The following is a 16,273-nucleotide window of genomic DNA, read 5'->3' on the forward strand; positions in this document are numbered from 1 at the left end:
TCTTTGGAACAGGCAAAGGCTGGTGGTTGGATCTCTTGAGCTAGAACGGTTCTGAGCTGTTTGAGTGCTTCCACTGAGTCTGAAACCAATATGGCGGGCCTCCAGAGGTGGAGGGCCCTTCGGTTGTCTAGGAAGGGTAAACCACCTCAGATTGAAAATGGAATAGGTCCAAACTCCCAGGTTGATCAGTAGCGGGATTGGATCTGTGAGTGGTGGTTGTACTTCTAGCCTGGGTGGGATAAAGAGCTCCTATCTCAAAAAACACCCAAACATGAGATGTGGGAGCAATTGTTAGACCTGGGTTCCTATCCTGGTTCTTAAAATTTACTCCCTTTGTGACTTTGGGAAATTTCCTTCGCCTCTTGGGTCAAAGCAACTCAGAAATGTGAATTATTATTTTTATTTTATAGAAGAGGAATCTACAGTTCAGAGAGAGGAAAGGATTTGCCCAAGATCAACCAGTGAGGTAGGATGTCCCAATAGCAGAGAGCCCTGAGGTCCCCGTTCCCATCCTGGGTGTTTTCCACTGGGCTGTATTGCCAGCTCCCCCAAGCCCAGAAAACTGGCTTTGAAAGTCACTGCTGTTTCAATGGCATCAATGAAATGGTAAAGCCTGGCTTTTACCAGTTTTTTTTTTTTACCAGTTTTAGGTACTGGTGCCCAATTGCCATTGAAATAGCAGTTTTAGGTACTGGTGCCCAATTGGTTTACCATAGCAGCAAAAAGAGTCTTTGGATCCTTAAAAGAAGTTCAGAGCTCCATCAGGGTGGAGGACTGGAGGTTTGGCAGAACCTGCTGGCCTCAGCCTTGATGCATCCAAGAGCAGAAGGTCCAGGGGGCAGGGATGGGAGTGTCAGGGTGTGGGTCATGCCTTATACATGTTATTCATGAATACTGGCACATCAGTGGTTGGCCAGGGGACTGGAATGCAAAGCATAGTGGAAAGAGCATTGGACTTGGCATCAAGCCTGGCTGTGAACTTGGCTTTATATTACTTATTATTTATGTGAACTCGGGCCAAGTACTTGACCATTTTGGGCCACAGGCTCCTCGTGGGTAAAAAAAAAAATGGCAACATTGGATTAAATGACCCCTAAGATTTCTTCTAGGATCTCGGATCTTCTCTCCAACCCTTACCCTAAACCCCAGGCTGAGAGCATGAAGAAAGCTTCTCTGACCATCAGGCCATCCCCCCTGACCTCCAGGAGCTGGTAGTAACCAGAAGCATCTTTACAGAAGCTTGGAAAGTGTCTTTGATGGCAGCCAAACTACTAGCAATATGTTCTTACAAAGTGCTAAGCCCAGGGGTACAAAGAATGTAAATAATAGTCCCTGCCCTCAAGGAGCTTGCATTTTAATGAGGGAGACACAATGCAAAGCACTACGTGGGAGGTGATCTCAGAGGAGGTGAGAGGAGGGAAAGTAGGAGAAGACTCTTAGAGAAGGTAAGAGAGAGAAGTGAGGAGGGGCGCCATTCAAGGTCCTCAACAACCTGTTGCTAACAATTCCTTCTGATCATTACTTCTGGGAGGCAAATTCTAGGGAACCCAAATATGCTGTTGTTCTCTCTCCGAACCCTTAACTACTTCTAATAAAGTGCCTCCTATCACTTGAGCAGAAGCGGAGAGAACAGGTCTTACCCAACATGCAAATCTAGCCAGGACCCATACTCCCCTATTCTCTCTCCCCCTGCAGCTTTTCTGAACAGTCATGGACATGGGGTAAAGGGATAGACCCAACACCAGGGGACCTCAGTTAAGGAAAGCCTTTACCCTCTCCTTTCTGGGGAGGCTATAGCCCATGATGTCCCAGCAACTAGACTTCTGCTTTCTCCTCTCCACACTTAGCCCAGATGTTCAGCTGGTGGTGTAGTGGATAGAGCACTGGGCCTAGAATCAGGGAGACCTGAGGTCAAATCCAACCTCAGAAACTTAGCTGTGTGACCTTGGGCATGTTGCTTAACCTGTGTCTGCCTCAGTTTCCTCAATTGTAAAATGAGGATAATAATATTTAGCCCTCTCAGGGTTGTTGTGTGTATCAAATGACTTTGGGGAATTTCCTTGTGGTATATGCCTGGCACATAGTAGATACTTAAACATAATAGGTACTGAATAAATGCTTATTTCATTCCTTCCTAATGGAGAGAGAGAGAGAGAGAGATAATGAAAGAACACAGAATTTAGTGTCCAAAGGCCTTGGCTCTGTCCAAGCACTGAATTTTGCTATATGATCTTGGGTAAGTCACTTTACCTTTGTGAGCCTCAGTTTCCCCCCTGTAAAATGGAGCTATAGCACAATGCCTAGCACATAGTAGGCCCTTAATGCATGCTTGTTGACTATAGAATAATAACACTTATAATAACAGTTTAGGGGAGCTATTCTTATACCAGGCCCTTCCAGGTATTCGATTTAGTCCAGCGAGTCTTTCTTGAGGATCCTACTCCTAACTCTGTGCACCCAGAACCTTATTTAACTTTCAGATTAACCCCTAGTCCTGCTCTCAGGGAACCCAAGTGTATTCAAGACAGTAAAGGGTTAATATCCCAGCCCCTTCACCAGTGTGAATAGAGAATAGCCCTTGCCAATGTACCAAAGGAGTGAAATTCCTCACCCCCCTTCCCCTGTGGGCCCTCCCCACCTCTTTAGCCTCCCTGGGATGATTTGGGGTCAGTCACAGCAGCCTGTATCAGCAGGAGCAAAGGTGAGGAGGGGGTAATGAATTAGTCATTCATTTGTTTATTTAATAAAAACGTATTAAGTGCTTGGTGCTAGGGGACATAAATCTTTGAGCTAAACTGCGGTCCCTCTGCTCATGGAGGTCACAATTTAGGGGGACGATAGGACACAAACACAAGTAGGGGGCAGCATTCATAATAGAAGAAGCATTGGATTAGAAACTGGCTGACTTGGGTTTGAATTCCAGTTGCTTGGGTGATGTTGGCTAAGTGACTTCCCCCCTCTCCCTGTCTGGAAAGTGTGTGTGGGGGGTTTGAATTAAATGACTTCTAATGACCCTTCCGGCTCTAAGCCTGTGATCCTATGAGCTTTAACATACAATGTTACATGAAAAGTGAACTGTGGCCTGGGGTGGGCGGGGACTTATTATTTCATTGGCTCAGAGAACTCCCAGAGGAAGAAATTCCCTTCTCCGATGCAGATAGGCACCTGACCTAGAAAGTTGTCTGGGGCAGTCTAAGGGTTAATGACTTGCTTAGGGTCACATAGCCAGTTTGTGTCAGAGGGAGGATTTGAACCCAGGGTTCTTCTGATTTCAAGGCCAGAGCTCTCTATCATGTGTGTTATAAACATGTGAAACAAGTCTTGTGTGAGGCCCTGGGGGACTGTCATTACTAACTAGGGAAATGGGAGAAGGCATCCTGGAGATTTCACATGCCAGGGCTTGTCTGAAGAAGAGGGTCCTAGTTGGGGAGCTAGGATTTGGGGGATAGTTGAGGTCCTTGAATGCCGAGGGGAGACATTTAAATTACTCCCTCTTCCAACCACCCCAAGTAACCTTGCTCCCCGGGACGAAGGGAGTGGCCATCTGCCTCTCTTTAGCCACGAATCATTTCCATCTCAGCCCTACTTAGCACTAGAAGAGCTGGCCCTGGTAAGCCAATCTGAGTTGGAGTGAAAGCCAACCCCCAAACCCTCATTTTGCTGGAAGCTGTCTATGCGGCCTCCCTCTGGCTTATTATAGATACCATGGTCCCTGGCTCCAGGCATGAGGCTGGCTGTTTATGGCTGCCCTACATTCTAATTCCAGCTTCCTTTGTCCATGCTGACATATAGACTTGTGTCCCACAAAGCTGAGACCCAAGCAATCCAAGCTAGGGGATCATGTGGGTGATGGTCTTCAAGGACCACAAGTTACCTACTTCGGCAAAACCAGAGGACATTAGAGCCAAGGAAGAACTGAGGACATGATGTCATAGCTGGGAGGTGTGCTAGAGATCAACTAGTTCAACCCTCCCCTCTCACTTTGCAAATGGGGAAACTGAGGCCAGAAGAAGGGAAAGAAGGTGCTGAGTCAAAGCAGAGCGGGGTCTTGAATGTGACTCACTTACCTAGGGAGCATGATAGATATGGCACTGGACTTAGAGACAGGAAGAACTGAGTTCTCCTTCTGATTAGGTTTCCCTTTCTCCCCCAAGCTGATCAGCATGGAAGGTCTGACAGGCTGTTTCCGACCTGGCCCAGTTTGCCCCTGTTTGCTCCCCAATCCCTTCCCCCCATGTAGCTTGGTGGACTCCTTCTCCTGGGGGTCATCATATTGGTGCCAGGCTTAGTGCAGACACCTGGTTGGCCTAGCCCACTGCAGTTTAGAACTTTGGAGCTAAAATGATCCATCATCCTCAGCCTTCCTTAGTAGTAGGGATTATAGACGTGCACCACTACTATAGGAGAATTGCCTTTTTTTCCTTTTTAATAAATTTTTATTGCTATTTTCTGTTTCTTATGTCACTAGTTTATCCCATGTATCCCTGCCAGAGAGTTTTCCCAAATGACAGATTATATTTTTAGAGAAGAAAAAGAGGAGGGGAAAGCCAGCACAACTGATTGATACATTGATGAAAGTGTCCAGTGTATAACACCTGTGGACCTCCCACCTCCACAAGGGGCAGGTTGGGGAATGTCTTCTCATATCTCTTCATTTGAGTCCCACTTGACCTTCATAATTTTGTTACATTTATTTTTTATTTTTTGGTGTGGCGTCCTTTCCATTTACATTGTTGTAGTTATTATGTACGTTGTTTTTCTTGGTTCTACTTACTTCATTCTGTATCGGGTCAGATAGATCTTTCCGTGTTTCTCTGTATTCACCACACACATCATTTCTTACAGTACAGTAATATCCTATTACCTTCACGTACCACAATTTGTGTCACCAACCCCCAATCGATGGGCATCTACTTTGTTTCCAATTTTTAGCTTTCACAAAAATGCTGCTATAAATGTTTTGGAGTATATGGGGGCTTTTTTCTTATCAATCACTTCCTTAGACTATAAGCTCAGTAATGGAGTCTCTGGGTCAAAGGGTTTAGACATTTAAGTCACTTTGTATAATTCCAAATTGCTTTCCAAAATGGTTATACCATTTCATAGTTCCACAAATAATATATCATCATGCCTACCCTTCCACACCTCTCCAACATCAGGTGTTGCCATTTTTTGTCTTCTTTGCTAATTTTCAGGATGTAAGGTGAAGCCTGTGGTTGTTTTGATTTGCATTTCTCTTATTAGTGATTTGGAGTGGTTTTTTTCCCCCCAAGTGGTTGTGAATACTTTGCAATTATTCTTTTGAGTAATGTTTGTTCATATTCTTTGACTGCTTATCTATTGGGGATTGGCTATTAGTCACAGATAAACAGATAACTGTGTATACACACATATACATATATATGTACATATAGTTTATATATCTTGGATAGCAAGCCATTATCAAAGAAATTTGATATAAAGATTTTTCCTCCTTTGACTACTTCTTTTCTTATCCTATCAGTAGAGTTTTCAATAAAAAAATGATTTTCCTTTTCCCTAGAGGCAGAATCAGGGACCTGCTTCCTAAGTAGACTAATGAGTCCATTAGCTAATTTATGATTGATAGGAATGTTGTTCTAGAATGTTGGAATCTCAGAGCAGGGAAGGCCCTCATGGACCATCTTGTCCAACTCCTATGGTATTATTTATAAGTGGTCATCCAGGCTTGCAGTGAGAGGGACAAGAGTCAGCAGGGATAGTTGTGAGGTTTACTTTAAGAACGGTAGAGACTTAGGTATGTCTATAGGTATCAGGGAAGGAGGTAGCAACCAGGGAGAGATAGAAGAGCAGAGTGAATGATAATGGAAGGCAAACGGTTCAAAAAGACAAAAGGGGATGGAATCAAGAGTATAACTAGAAGTTTGACCTAGTTATATATATAGTTACATATATAGTTATATATATATATAATATATATATATATATCTAGTCATATATACCTAGTTTTATATATATAGTCTAGAAAGACCACTTCTTCATTGATTACAGGAGTCAGCCATTGTGGAGAGTTAGAAAATCCATTTGGGAGGAGCAGAATGATTGCTTTGTTGTAATGAGGGCTCAGGTGAGATCAGACAACATATTGAACCCATTGGACCTAGTTCAGTATTGGACCTAGTCAGCAAGGTTACACGACCTCCTCTAGGTCTGTTCAGCAGTGTGGGAGTAGGAGAGAATGAGACATCTTGAGGGAGTAATTCAGGGCTGGAACTTGGCAATGACTGGTCATCGGACAAGAGACACATTGGCTATGTGACCCTGAGTAAGTCCCTTAATCTCCCAGTACTCCATCTCTCAGCTTCAGGCATTTTCTATGACTGTCTCCAAGTCTGGTTTCTTAACTCTACCGATTTCCCTGGCTTCCTTTAAGTCCCAACTAAAATGCCATTTTCTACAGGGAGCCTTCTCCAACCCCTACCAATTCCAGTGCCTTCCTTCTTTGAATTATTTCCTATATATTCTGTATATAGCTCACTTAGTATTCTATTTGTTTGCACACTGTTTCCCCCATTAGGTTATAAGCTCCTTGAGGACGGGGACTATCTTTTGTCTCTGTTTGTATCACCAGTGTTTAGCACAGTGCCTGGCACATAGTAGATGCTCAATAAATGTTGATTGATTGATTGCTCCAGGTAACTCTCTAAGACTATTGGTTGCTAACTAAGTTGTGATATATCTCTATAGCAATGATTCTCTACATCATTGATACAGGTCCTTATGTTAATGAATCTGTGGTTCAGTCAAAAAAAAAAGTAGCTCAGAAATGTCAGTCATTATTATTATTTTCCAGGGCCTCATTTAGAATTTTTCTGAGCTGTCCACCCACATTGTGTGACCATGAGGAAGCCATTTAACCTCTGTGAGCTTCAGTTTCCTTATCTTTAAAATGAGGATAATAATACAATACCAATCCCATGTGTTTGTTATGGGGGGGGGATTTATTTGCAAACCATCAAGTACTCCAGAAATGGGAGTTGTTATAGTTATTATTTTTACAAGCAGTATGTTCCCCGCAGCGGGAGGAGCTTGCTGAACTTCCAACATCCTTGGAGGTCCTAGGAGTACGAGACTCTCTCTCTACGACACCTCCGCCATCAAGAAGGAAGAGAACTAGGGGGTGAAGCTGGCTCAGTGGACACAGGGGATTTTGAAATGGAGGTCAAAGATGGGACATCTCTTCGGGCAGAGGCAACATGGCTTGTATGGGAAGAATTGAGGCTTGGAGTTCTTAAGTCTCCTCCATTTTCTTCGGCCAGCACCAGGCTGTCCAGCTCTGGACAAGGGTTCTTTTTTGTCCCTCTGCGTAGCCTAACCAGGGAGAAAGGATGAGAAGGAAGAGGAGAGGAGACAAGAGGAGAAGAAAGGAGAGAAGGGAAGAAACCATCAGTGGTTCCCCTTTTCTCTTTAGCCTGGTATTCAAGGCCTCCCCCAAATCTGGCACCACCCTGCCCTTCCCATCTTAGATCACAGGCCTCCACAAAGAACCTCAGGGGAGAAAGGACAGTTTGGGGCATAGGACTTTGCATACAGCAGGGACTTGAACACATATTTCTTGAAAGGACCCAAGGTTGAATCCTGGCTTTGTCACTTACCACCTGTGTGAATTTAGGCAGATTCCTTAACTTCACTGAATCTCAGTTTCCTCAATTGTAAAATGTGATGGTGGATCTTGTGGGGCTCAAAATCCCCTTTGAGTTCTAGAGTCATGATCTTATGAATTGTGTTGAGAGGCTTCATCTCATCAAAGTTTGAGATAAAGCACAGAAATCAGAGACTGGAGGCCTCTTCTAGAATGCTCATTGGAAAAGTATTATTTGGCTCCTGCCCATAGCATCAGCCCCAATCACGGCTTGCAGCCTGAGCGTGGCTCTCTGCGGCCCCACTTCATGTGGTGGCCTCTTGGGGAAGGGCCAGACCCCCTCTCCTGCCCTCAGCTGTCAGCTCCGCAGCCAACAAGAGAAGGCAGAGCAAACCCACAGCCCCTGGCAATGATTCTTCCATCAAGAGCCAATGAACCCCTCATGTGGCTGGGCCCAAGACTTGGGGGAGACGCAGAAGTTTTGGACATCAAAGGCTGGCCATGCGTGGGGCCTACTTCAATCTATTCTGAAGACAGTGATTGGGGGTTTTCAGTTCAGGGCAGAGAATCTTGAGTCACTCTGGCTCATGACTTTCCAAGTTGGCTTTGAGGGTCTTCACAGGTCCCAAAAACCCTTGAAGAATCTTTCACCCAGAGTCTTCACTCAGAATTTTAAAATGGAACAACTGAATGAGAAAAGAGCTAATCCCTGCCCACAGGGAGCTCACGGTGTGGAGGAGTCAGAGCAGGGTTCTGTTTTGGGAGTTGCAAGTCTGGGGGAGGTCAAAGAGAAACAGATGTTGGTGCTTTCCCTGAAGCATTCAAGGTCCGGTTACGGAGATTGGACTCATATGTGCGAACTAGTTAAATGACAATATCCTGATTATCATAAAGAGAGGGAGAGGAAGAGATAACTGAAGTCATAGAAGGATGAGGTTGGTGTCTTTCCTCAGAAAGATTCTGGGGCAGATAATTGAAGAGATGGTTCCTAATGGAATCATTAGGAGGCAGCATGGGAACCACTCAAAACAAGTCCTGCCAATCTAACTGCTTACAAATGATATCTTAGGACAGATTCCTGCAATGGACTGAAGACTGGACTGATGGCTTCTAAGGTCCCTTCCAATCCTGAGGTTCCAGTATTCCTAGATTTCCTAGATGATATCTCCCCCTCCCCCAGTGGATCATTTATTGTTGAGTTATTTCAGTTGTGTCTGACTCTTCATGACCCCATTTGGGGTTTTCTTGGCAGAGATACTAGAGCAGTTTGCCATTTCCTTCTCCAGCTCATTTTACAGATGAGGAAACTGAGGTGAACAGGGTCATGTGACTTGCCCAGCTAGTAAGTTTTTGAGGCTGGATTTGAACTCAAGAAGATGTGTCTTCCTAAATACCAGCCCAGTGCTCTATCCACTGCACCATTTAGCTGCCCGCTGTGGGGCATACTCAACCACTATTTCTGATTCCAGGTAACCACGTGGAAGCTTGAGAGAGAGTAGGGGGAGTACTTCATCTGGCTAGGTATGACTCAGAGCTTAAGGGCTGGCACCCTGGGATGACAGAGTCCTTTAATTGCCTGTGGATCTGGAAAGGTGGGTGACTCAGAGGATATACAAAACTATCTCCTGCCCCATTCTCTACCTCGTTTTCTAGTTGCCCTCTTGGCTGTGACTCTGCAGATGTCATGATGTGACACCAGTGAGGGGTACCGTGGTGACTCTTCCTTACGTGGACAGTGGCTATAAGTAGGTGGGTTTGCACTGGGGCTCTGGGCTACCTTTTCTTTATGTTTGCTCTTTCCTGATCTTGGGCAGACAAGTACCCTGCAATGTATAGAATCGGAAATGACCTTGTGAGTTGGAAATATCTGAAGTCCTGGGTTCCTGACAGCAGGAGTAGCTTTTGAATCATTGAGGATGGTCACTGGAAAGAAGAGCCGCCCAAGCTTGGATTATTATTTTGTTTGTTTGTTTTTTGTTTGTTTGTTTGTTTTTACCAGCACATATATACTAGGAGCTGTTTGGACAGTGTCCAAATGAGGGGAGATGTAAAATGCCTACTTAGCAGTTCTATGTACTGCTCTGTGTTCTGATGGGGGTTAAATATTAGAATTCCAGCACATTATATCTGTGATTATAAACTGTTACTCAATACTACTAATCCTGCTAATTCTGTTAGAGAACTCTGTATTTCCTTATATGTAGCAATCCTTGTTGTGTATAGAAATAAAATACTTGCACCGTACCCAATTCATATTGTTCATTGGGTACCTTTGTTACCATTCCCTCCAACACCCACCTTTTGGGGTGACCTTAGGAAAAGTAAAAATGGTTCCTTCAGAGGCCAGGGTGGTTGAGTTGGTGAGTCAATGAATGAGAGAAAAGGGAGCCCCTCTCTCAATAAAGGTAAGATTCTCCAAGACTGATCTCCATCTAAACTGCTTGTCAGGGTGGGGGGCAGCTAGGTGGTGCAGTGGATAGAGTGCCGACGTTGGAGTCAGGGGGACCTGAGTTCAAATCGGGCCTTAGACCCTTGACACTAGCTGTATGATCCCGGGCAAGTCACTTAACCCCAGTGCCTAGCTGAACAAAACAAAACAGAACAAAACTGCATTTCTGGGTACAGGGAGGGGAAGAGGAAGTGGCCCCGGCCCCTGTGGACTCAGCCAAGGTGTTTCTCAATGCTAGAACTGAGTCATAGATTTAGAGTTGGAAGACTATCTTGTCTAACCTCCTCACCTTACAGATGAAGAAACTGAGAACATGGGAGGTCAAGTTACTTACCCATGTCACATGGGTAGTAAATGTCAGAGACAGGATTGGAACCCAGGTCCTCTGGCTACAGAACTTTGTACTGTGAATATAAGTTCCCCGAGGGCAGGGAACATTTCATTGTTTTTTTTTTTCTGTCACTTGTGACTTGTATCTATTAAGCGTTGGCTGAGTCAAATAAGAACAATAAACTATCTAATATCTTGAATTCAAAAGACAGTGAGGGAGGTAGAGATAGGGGTTAGAAATTAGTGCAGAAGGGAGCCATGAAGGGCGCTTTGGAGAGAGTTCTTGTGGATTTCCATTCCTTTTGAATACCTCTACCATGTACAGGTGGGGAGGTGGTACAGTAGATAGAATATTGGGCTTGGAGTCAGGAAAACCTGAGTTCAAATCTGGCTTCAGACACTTACTAGCTGTGTGGTTCCGGGCAAGTCAAATTTAATCTCTGTCTGCCTCAGTTTCCTCATCTGTAAATGAGGGAATGGTAATAGTATCTCACCTCATAGGGTTGTGAGAATCAAATGAGTTAACACATGTAAAGTGGTTTGCAAACTGTAAAGCTGCTATATAAATGCTAGCGATTTTTAGCTTTGTCTTAAGGCAGGGATTCTTGGGTCGATGGACAGATGTCAGATCTTTATTATATGATTGGTTTCCTTTGTAATCCTGGATTTCTATTCCTTTGGGATACCTCTACCATGTACTGGCTGTGTGACCTTGGACATGTCATGCTATCTCTCTGAGCCTCAGTTTCCTTCTCTGTGTTGTTGTTCAATTGTGTCTAACTCTTTGTGACTCACTTTGGGGTTTTCTTGGCAGAGATACTGGCATGGTTTGCCATTTTCTTCTCTAGCTCATTTTACAGATGAGGAACTAAGGCAACAAGGTTAAGTGACTTGCCCAGGGTCATGCCTGAGGTTGGTTTTGAACTGAGGAAGATGAATCTTCCTGACCCTAGGCCCAGCCCTCTATCCACTGTACCACCTAGCTGCCCTTTCCTTCTCTATAAAGTGGGGCTAATACTCCTAGGATTACCTTTCTTATAAGAATTTTGTAAGGATCAAATGAAATAGTACATGTAAGGTACTTTGTAAACCATAAAATATAATAACCAATAATAATAATACTAATAATAGCTGGAATTCACATACCACTTTAAGGTTTGTGAAGCCCTTTACGTGCCTTGTTTCTTTTCTTTTCTTTTCTTTTTTTTTTTTTTAGGCAATTGGGTTTAAGTGATTTACCCAGGGTCACACAGCTAGTAAGTGTCAAGTGTTTGGTCTGAGGCAGGATTTGAACTCAAGTGCCCCTGACTTCAGGGCAAGTGCGCTATCCACTGTGCCACCTAGCTGCCCCCCTACATGCCTTATTTCAATGATCCTCACAATAACCAAATTGTGTAAATGCCTTTATTGTCCCCATTTTGGAGATGAGGAATCTGGGCTTTGAGAGAGAGTGTAAACACACCCAGGGTCAGATACGCTCCTGTTATAGTATCATATTCATCTTTACATATGCCACAATATTAGCTGTTATTATAGCTATAACTCACTATATAAGGCAGTCTATGATAAATAACAAGTTAATTTGGTGGAGTAGGAAAAAGCCGTTGACAGGGAGTTAGGAGCTTTGTGTCCCAGCTCTGCAACTAAACAGAGGTGTGAAAATTAGGTAATCACTTTCCCTCTCTGGGCTCGGTTTCCCCATCTATAAAATAAGATGTGCAAAATTGCAAGATATGGACTAGACAATAATATACCACTACTAGGTGACACAGTGGGCCTGGAATTGGGAAGGCCTGAGTTCAAATCTAGCCTCAGATACTTCCTAGCTGTGACTCCCTAGGCAAGTCGCTTGACCTCTATTTCCCTTACTTTCCTCATCTGTAAACTGGGAATAATAATAGACCCTGCCTCTGAAGGTTGTTGCAAGGATCAAATAAGATATTTGTAAAGTGTTTTAAAAGTCTTGAAATACAATATAAATGCTAGATATTATTATTATTATTATTATTAGTAGTAGTAGTAGTAGTAGTAGTAGTAGTAGTAGTAGTGGTGGTGGTAGTAGTAGAAGTAGTACTAGTAGTAGTTGTAGAAGTGTATAGGGAGTTAAGGGAAGACTAGCATCTCTGGAGTGAGGGCTTACCAAACCCTGTTTAGGGCTACTTGTCCACCTTTAGTGTTCATTCACCTGTCACCCAACTCTCATCTGTGGTTCCAAGAAGCTATAGTATGCACAGAGACCATACCCTGGGAAAACCATCTCAACAGACAGGGTTAAACCAGGTTGAGGGTAACTGACAGGCCCCAGACCCAATGGTGAGTTAGGGAGATGTCTAACCCAAGTATGTGAAGACTTCCCCTTGTGGACTAGGCAGATGAGAACAATTTGTACCAGTGGCCATGAAGGCAGCTGAAGTAGGTGCTATGGAGTGCTTAGAGCTAGCTCAGACATTGAAGACTCCAAGGTCATCCATTGTATCCCAGGCCATCCCCAGTCATCTTGACTTTTGTCTTGTCACCAGACTTTGAAGACTCTGGAAGAGATAGTGAGACTGTTGAATTTGCACAAGTCTGCTTCACTTATATCCAACTCACAGGCAAGTCAAGACATCAGCTGTGATATCATTGGTCATCTTAAAAAATGAAGGACAAACAACAAGTAGAAGTAGTGGTAGCAGTGGTAGTAATGGTAGTAATGGTAGTAGTAGCAGTAGTAGTAGCAGTAGCAGCAGCAGCAATAGTAGTAGTAGTAGTAGTAGTAGTAGAAGAAGTAGTAGTGGTGGTGGTGGTGAAAGGACTGTAATCATTACCCCACTGAGTTCAGTCTGGATGGAGGCCTCCCGGAGCATGCAGGGATCTGGTGGTGGTGGTGATTTCAGTGCCATTTAGTTTTATTATCAAGGTCTTTGATGAAGGCTTATGTAGCATGCTCATCAAGTTTACAAATGATCCACAAACAGGAGGGATAGCAGCTTAAGGTTAGAATGATGATTCAAAACTACTAATGAAATTTAATAGGGAAAAATATTAAGTCCTATATACATGCACAAAAATATCAACTTCCCAGGTAAAAGATGGGGAGGCTCGGCTAGACGATAGTTCTTGCGGAATAAAAAGAAAGGAGAGATCAGAGGGTTTCAATGCAGTGTGACCCAACAGCCAAGAAAGGTGGTGTGGTCTTTTCTTGCATTAGGAATGAGGGCTGCTGTGGTTCGGATGCCCTCTGTGTCTTCGAGGCCACACCTAGAGCAGAGTGTTCTATCCTTAGTGCTATGGCTATCAGGGTAGCATCAACGTTAGCCAGCACTTAGTGCAGTGCCCAGCATGCTGGGAGCCCTTAAAAATTACTCGTTGACTGGTCTTGCCTTCAGGAAGCATAAAATCTAGTAGGGAAAATCAGAAGTACATGTGCATGTGCACACCCACACCCACGCACACACACAACTATGACACAAGGGAGAAATTTTAGGTGGGGAGAGGTCACTTTTGGCACCTAGCCACTATAGTTCTTGACACAGATTGGGCTTTTAAGAAGTGCTTTTTGATGAACTGATTTCACCTGGTCAGGGGAGGGAAGACCTTAAGTACTTAGAGGCAGTGCTGGGACAATAATAATAACAATAATTCAACAACAATAATAATTCACATAGGGATTTTAAGGTTTGCAAAGTGCTTTACATACATTAACTTATTTAATTCCACAACAACCCTCAAAGCAGGTGCAATTATTACTTTCCATTTTACAGATGAGGAAACAGGCTAGGCGAGGGTGACCCACATCCAGAGTCAAATGGTCTCCTGGTGTAGCATCGTGTTCATCTTTATGTATTCCACTGTTACCTTCCCCCACGGATCTTTTACTGTCCCCTTCAGAGACGACTCGTAGGCAGGAGGGGTTGAGGGAACTCCAAAAGGGCAAAAATGAAAGGTGAATGATTCTTAGTTCCCCAAATGAAGCTATTGTTTCTCTGGTCAGAAAGGATGAAGGAGGGAACAGCGGATTTCTCCTACTCTGCCTTCCTTTTTGCCTGAAGCCTTAATCCTGATTCATTAGAGAGAAAATCAAAGGTTACAGGCTGGAGGAAATGAATCCTGGGGCCTCCTTATTGCAATATATGCAGCAAATAATTTTATAAGCCCCTCAGGCATCATTAGGCTGTCGGATGAGCCTGGTGAGGAAAGGTAATTGTGGGTTATTGTAAGCATGTGATTATGGGGGTGGGCAGTACCCTACGGTCACAGCCGAGATTCAGCCTCAGCACCTGTGACCTGTCAGACCCAAACTGTAGCCTGTCAAGCCTAATCACCCAATCACGATGGAGATGACGGAGCACCTATGATTACCACCAATAATAGTTAACGTTAAGAAAATAGGATCTAGAACTGAGAGGGGTCTTAGAACATAGAACACAGGATGTCAGAGCTGGAAGGGAGCTTTGAGAACCATTGGACTCTAAGTCTTCTGTTAGAGACGAGGAAGCCAGAAAAGGGACTTGTCCACAGCCTTTCGGCAGCCTAATGTCAGAGCCAGTGCTAGAACTCGGGTGTTCTAGTTTCACCCCAGGACTTTGCCTGTGTTAGGTCACTTAAAAATAACATCTTAAAGGGTTTAAGTGTGTGAGTTTCCATGCCAGGCATCAAGGTCAAGCCTTCCGTGGAGCTTGAGAGAAGTACACTGTGGTACAGTGAACAGAACACTGGGCCTGGAGTCAGGAGGACTTGAGCTCAAATCTGGCCTCAGACTGTGCGACCCTAGACAAGTCACCTAACCTCTGTTTACCTCGCTTTTCTCATTTGTAAAATGAGGGTAATAATGGCACCTACCTCTCAGGGTTGTTGTGAGAATCAAATGGGATAATAATTATAAACTGCTTAGCCTAGTCCAAAAATTTTTTTTATTAATGCTTCTGGTATTTTTTTTTCTGTTTTTTAAGTTTTGAGTCCTGACTACAGCACAGCCCTCCCTCACTTAAATCCACATAGCACATAGTAAGGGCTATGTAAATGTTAGCTATTATTGTTATTATTATTACATTTAAACTTATAGAATCTGAGATTTTCTGGCCTGAAGGGTCCTCAGGGAACATCTGGTCCAGGGCAGGGGGACCTTTGGCCACAAGGCCACACGTGGTCCTCTAGGTCCTCAAGTGTGGCCTTTTGACTGAATCCCCATCCCTGATTTAGTCCAACTTTCCTCACTGTGAAGGCACCTCCTTCCCACCCACCTCAAACCTTCCTGATGAAAGGGATTACAACTCACTTGGTGTAAATATTATCTTCATTTTACAGACAGGGAAACTGAGGATAAGAGAGGGGCATACTCTACCCAAAGCTGCAGGGCTGGTGTCAGAGCTAGTGTTCAGGTCTTCTGACTCCCATAGGGCTTTTCTGTTAGTATTGCCCCAATCCAACCCTGGTAGAGCCCTATTTCAACAGGCAAAGGGTTTTCCTTTTGAAGTAGGTGAGGAATGGAGAAGGAAGGAATGAAAGATGGAGATTAGCTTTGAAGAGTCTGGACAGGTTTAGCTGGAATCAAAGCTTTGAAACGCCCTCTCCCATTCCAGTGTGGTATGTGTGTGTGTGTGTGTGTGTATGTGTGCATATGTGTATGTGTATGTGTGGTACATGTGCATATGTGTGATGTGTGTGTGGGGTATGTGTATGTTTGTGTGCGGTATCTGTGGCATGTGTATGTGTATATGTGTGTGTGGTGTATGTATATGTGTGCATATGTGTATATGTATGTGTGCATATGTGTATGTGTATGTGTGGTACATGTGCATATGTGTGATGTGTGTGTGGGGTATGTGTATGTTTGTGTGCGGTATCTGGGGTATGTGTATGTGTATATGTGTGTGTGGTGTATGTATATGTGT

At 44.0% G+C, this 16,273-nt stretch overlaps 1 long non-coding RNA gene across 1 annotated transcript in view; it reads left to right on the forward strand.

Moving 5' to 3' along the window:
* Positions 1–9,233: 9,233 nt before the first annotated feature.
* The window catches only part of LOC114023859, a 23,272-nt gene continuing 16,232 nt past the window's right edge, over positions 9,234–16,273 (forward strand). Inside the window, exon 1 of the long non-coding RNA XR_003566833.1 lies at positions 9,234–9,370. This is a non-coding gene — a long non-coding RNA (uncharacterized LOC114023859). The remainder of the gene's footprint in view (positions 9,371–16,273) is intronic.

Source organism: Vombatus ursinus, unplaced genomic scaffold (assembly GCF_900497805.2).
Source record: "Vombatus ursinus unplaced genomic scaffold, bare-nosed wombat genome assembly UNPS02014818.1, whole genome shotgun sequence".
Taxonomy (NCBI): Eukaryota; Metazoa; Chordata; class Mammalia; order Diprotodontia; family Vombatidae; genus Vombatus; species Vombatus ursinus.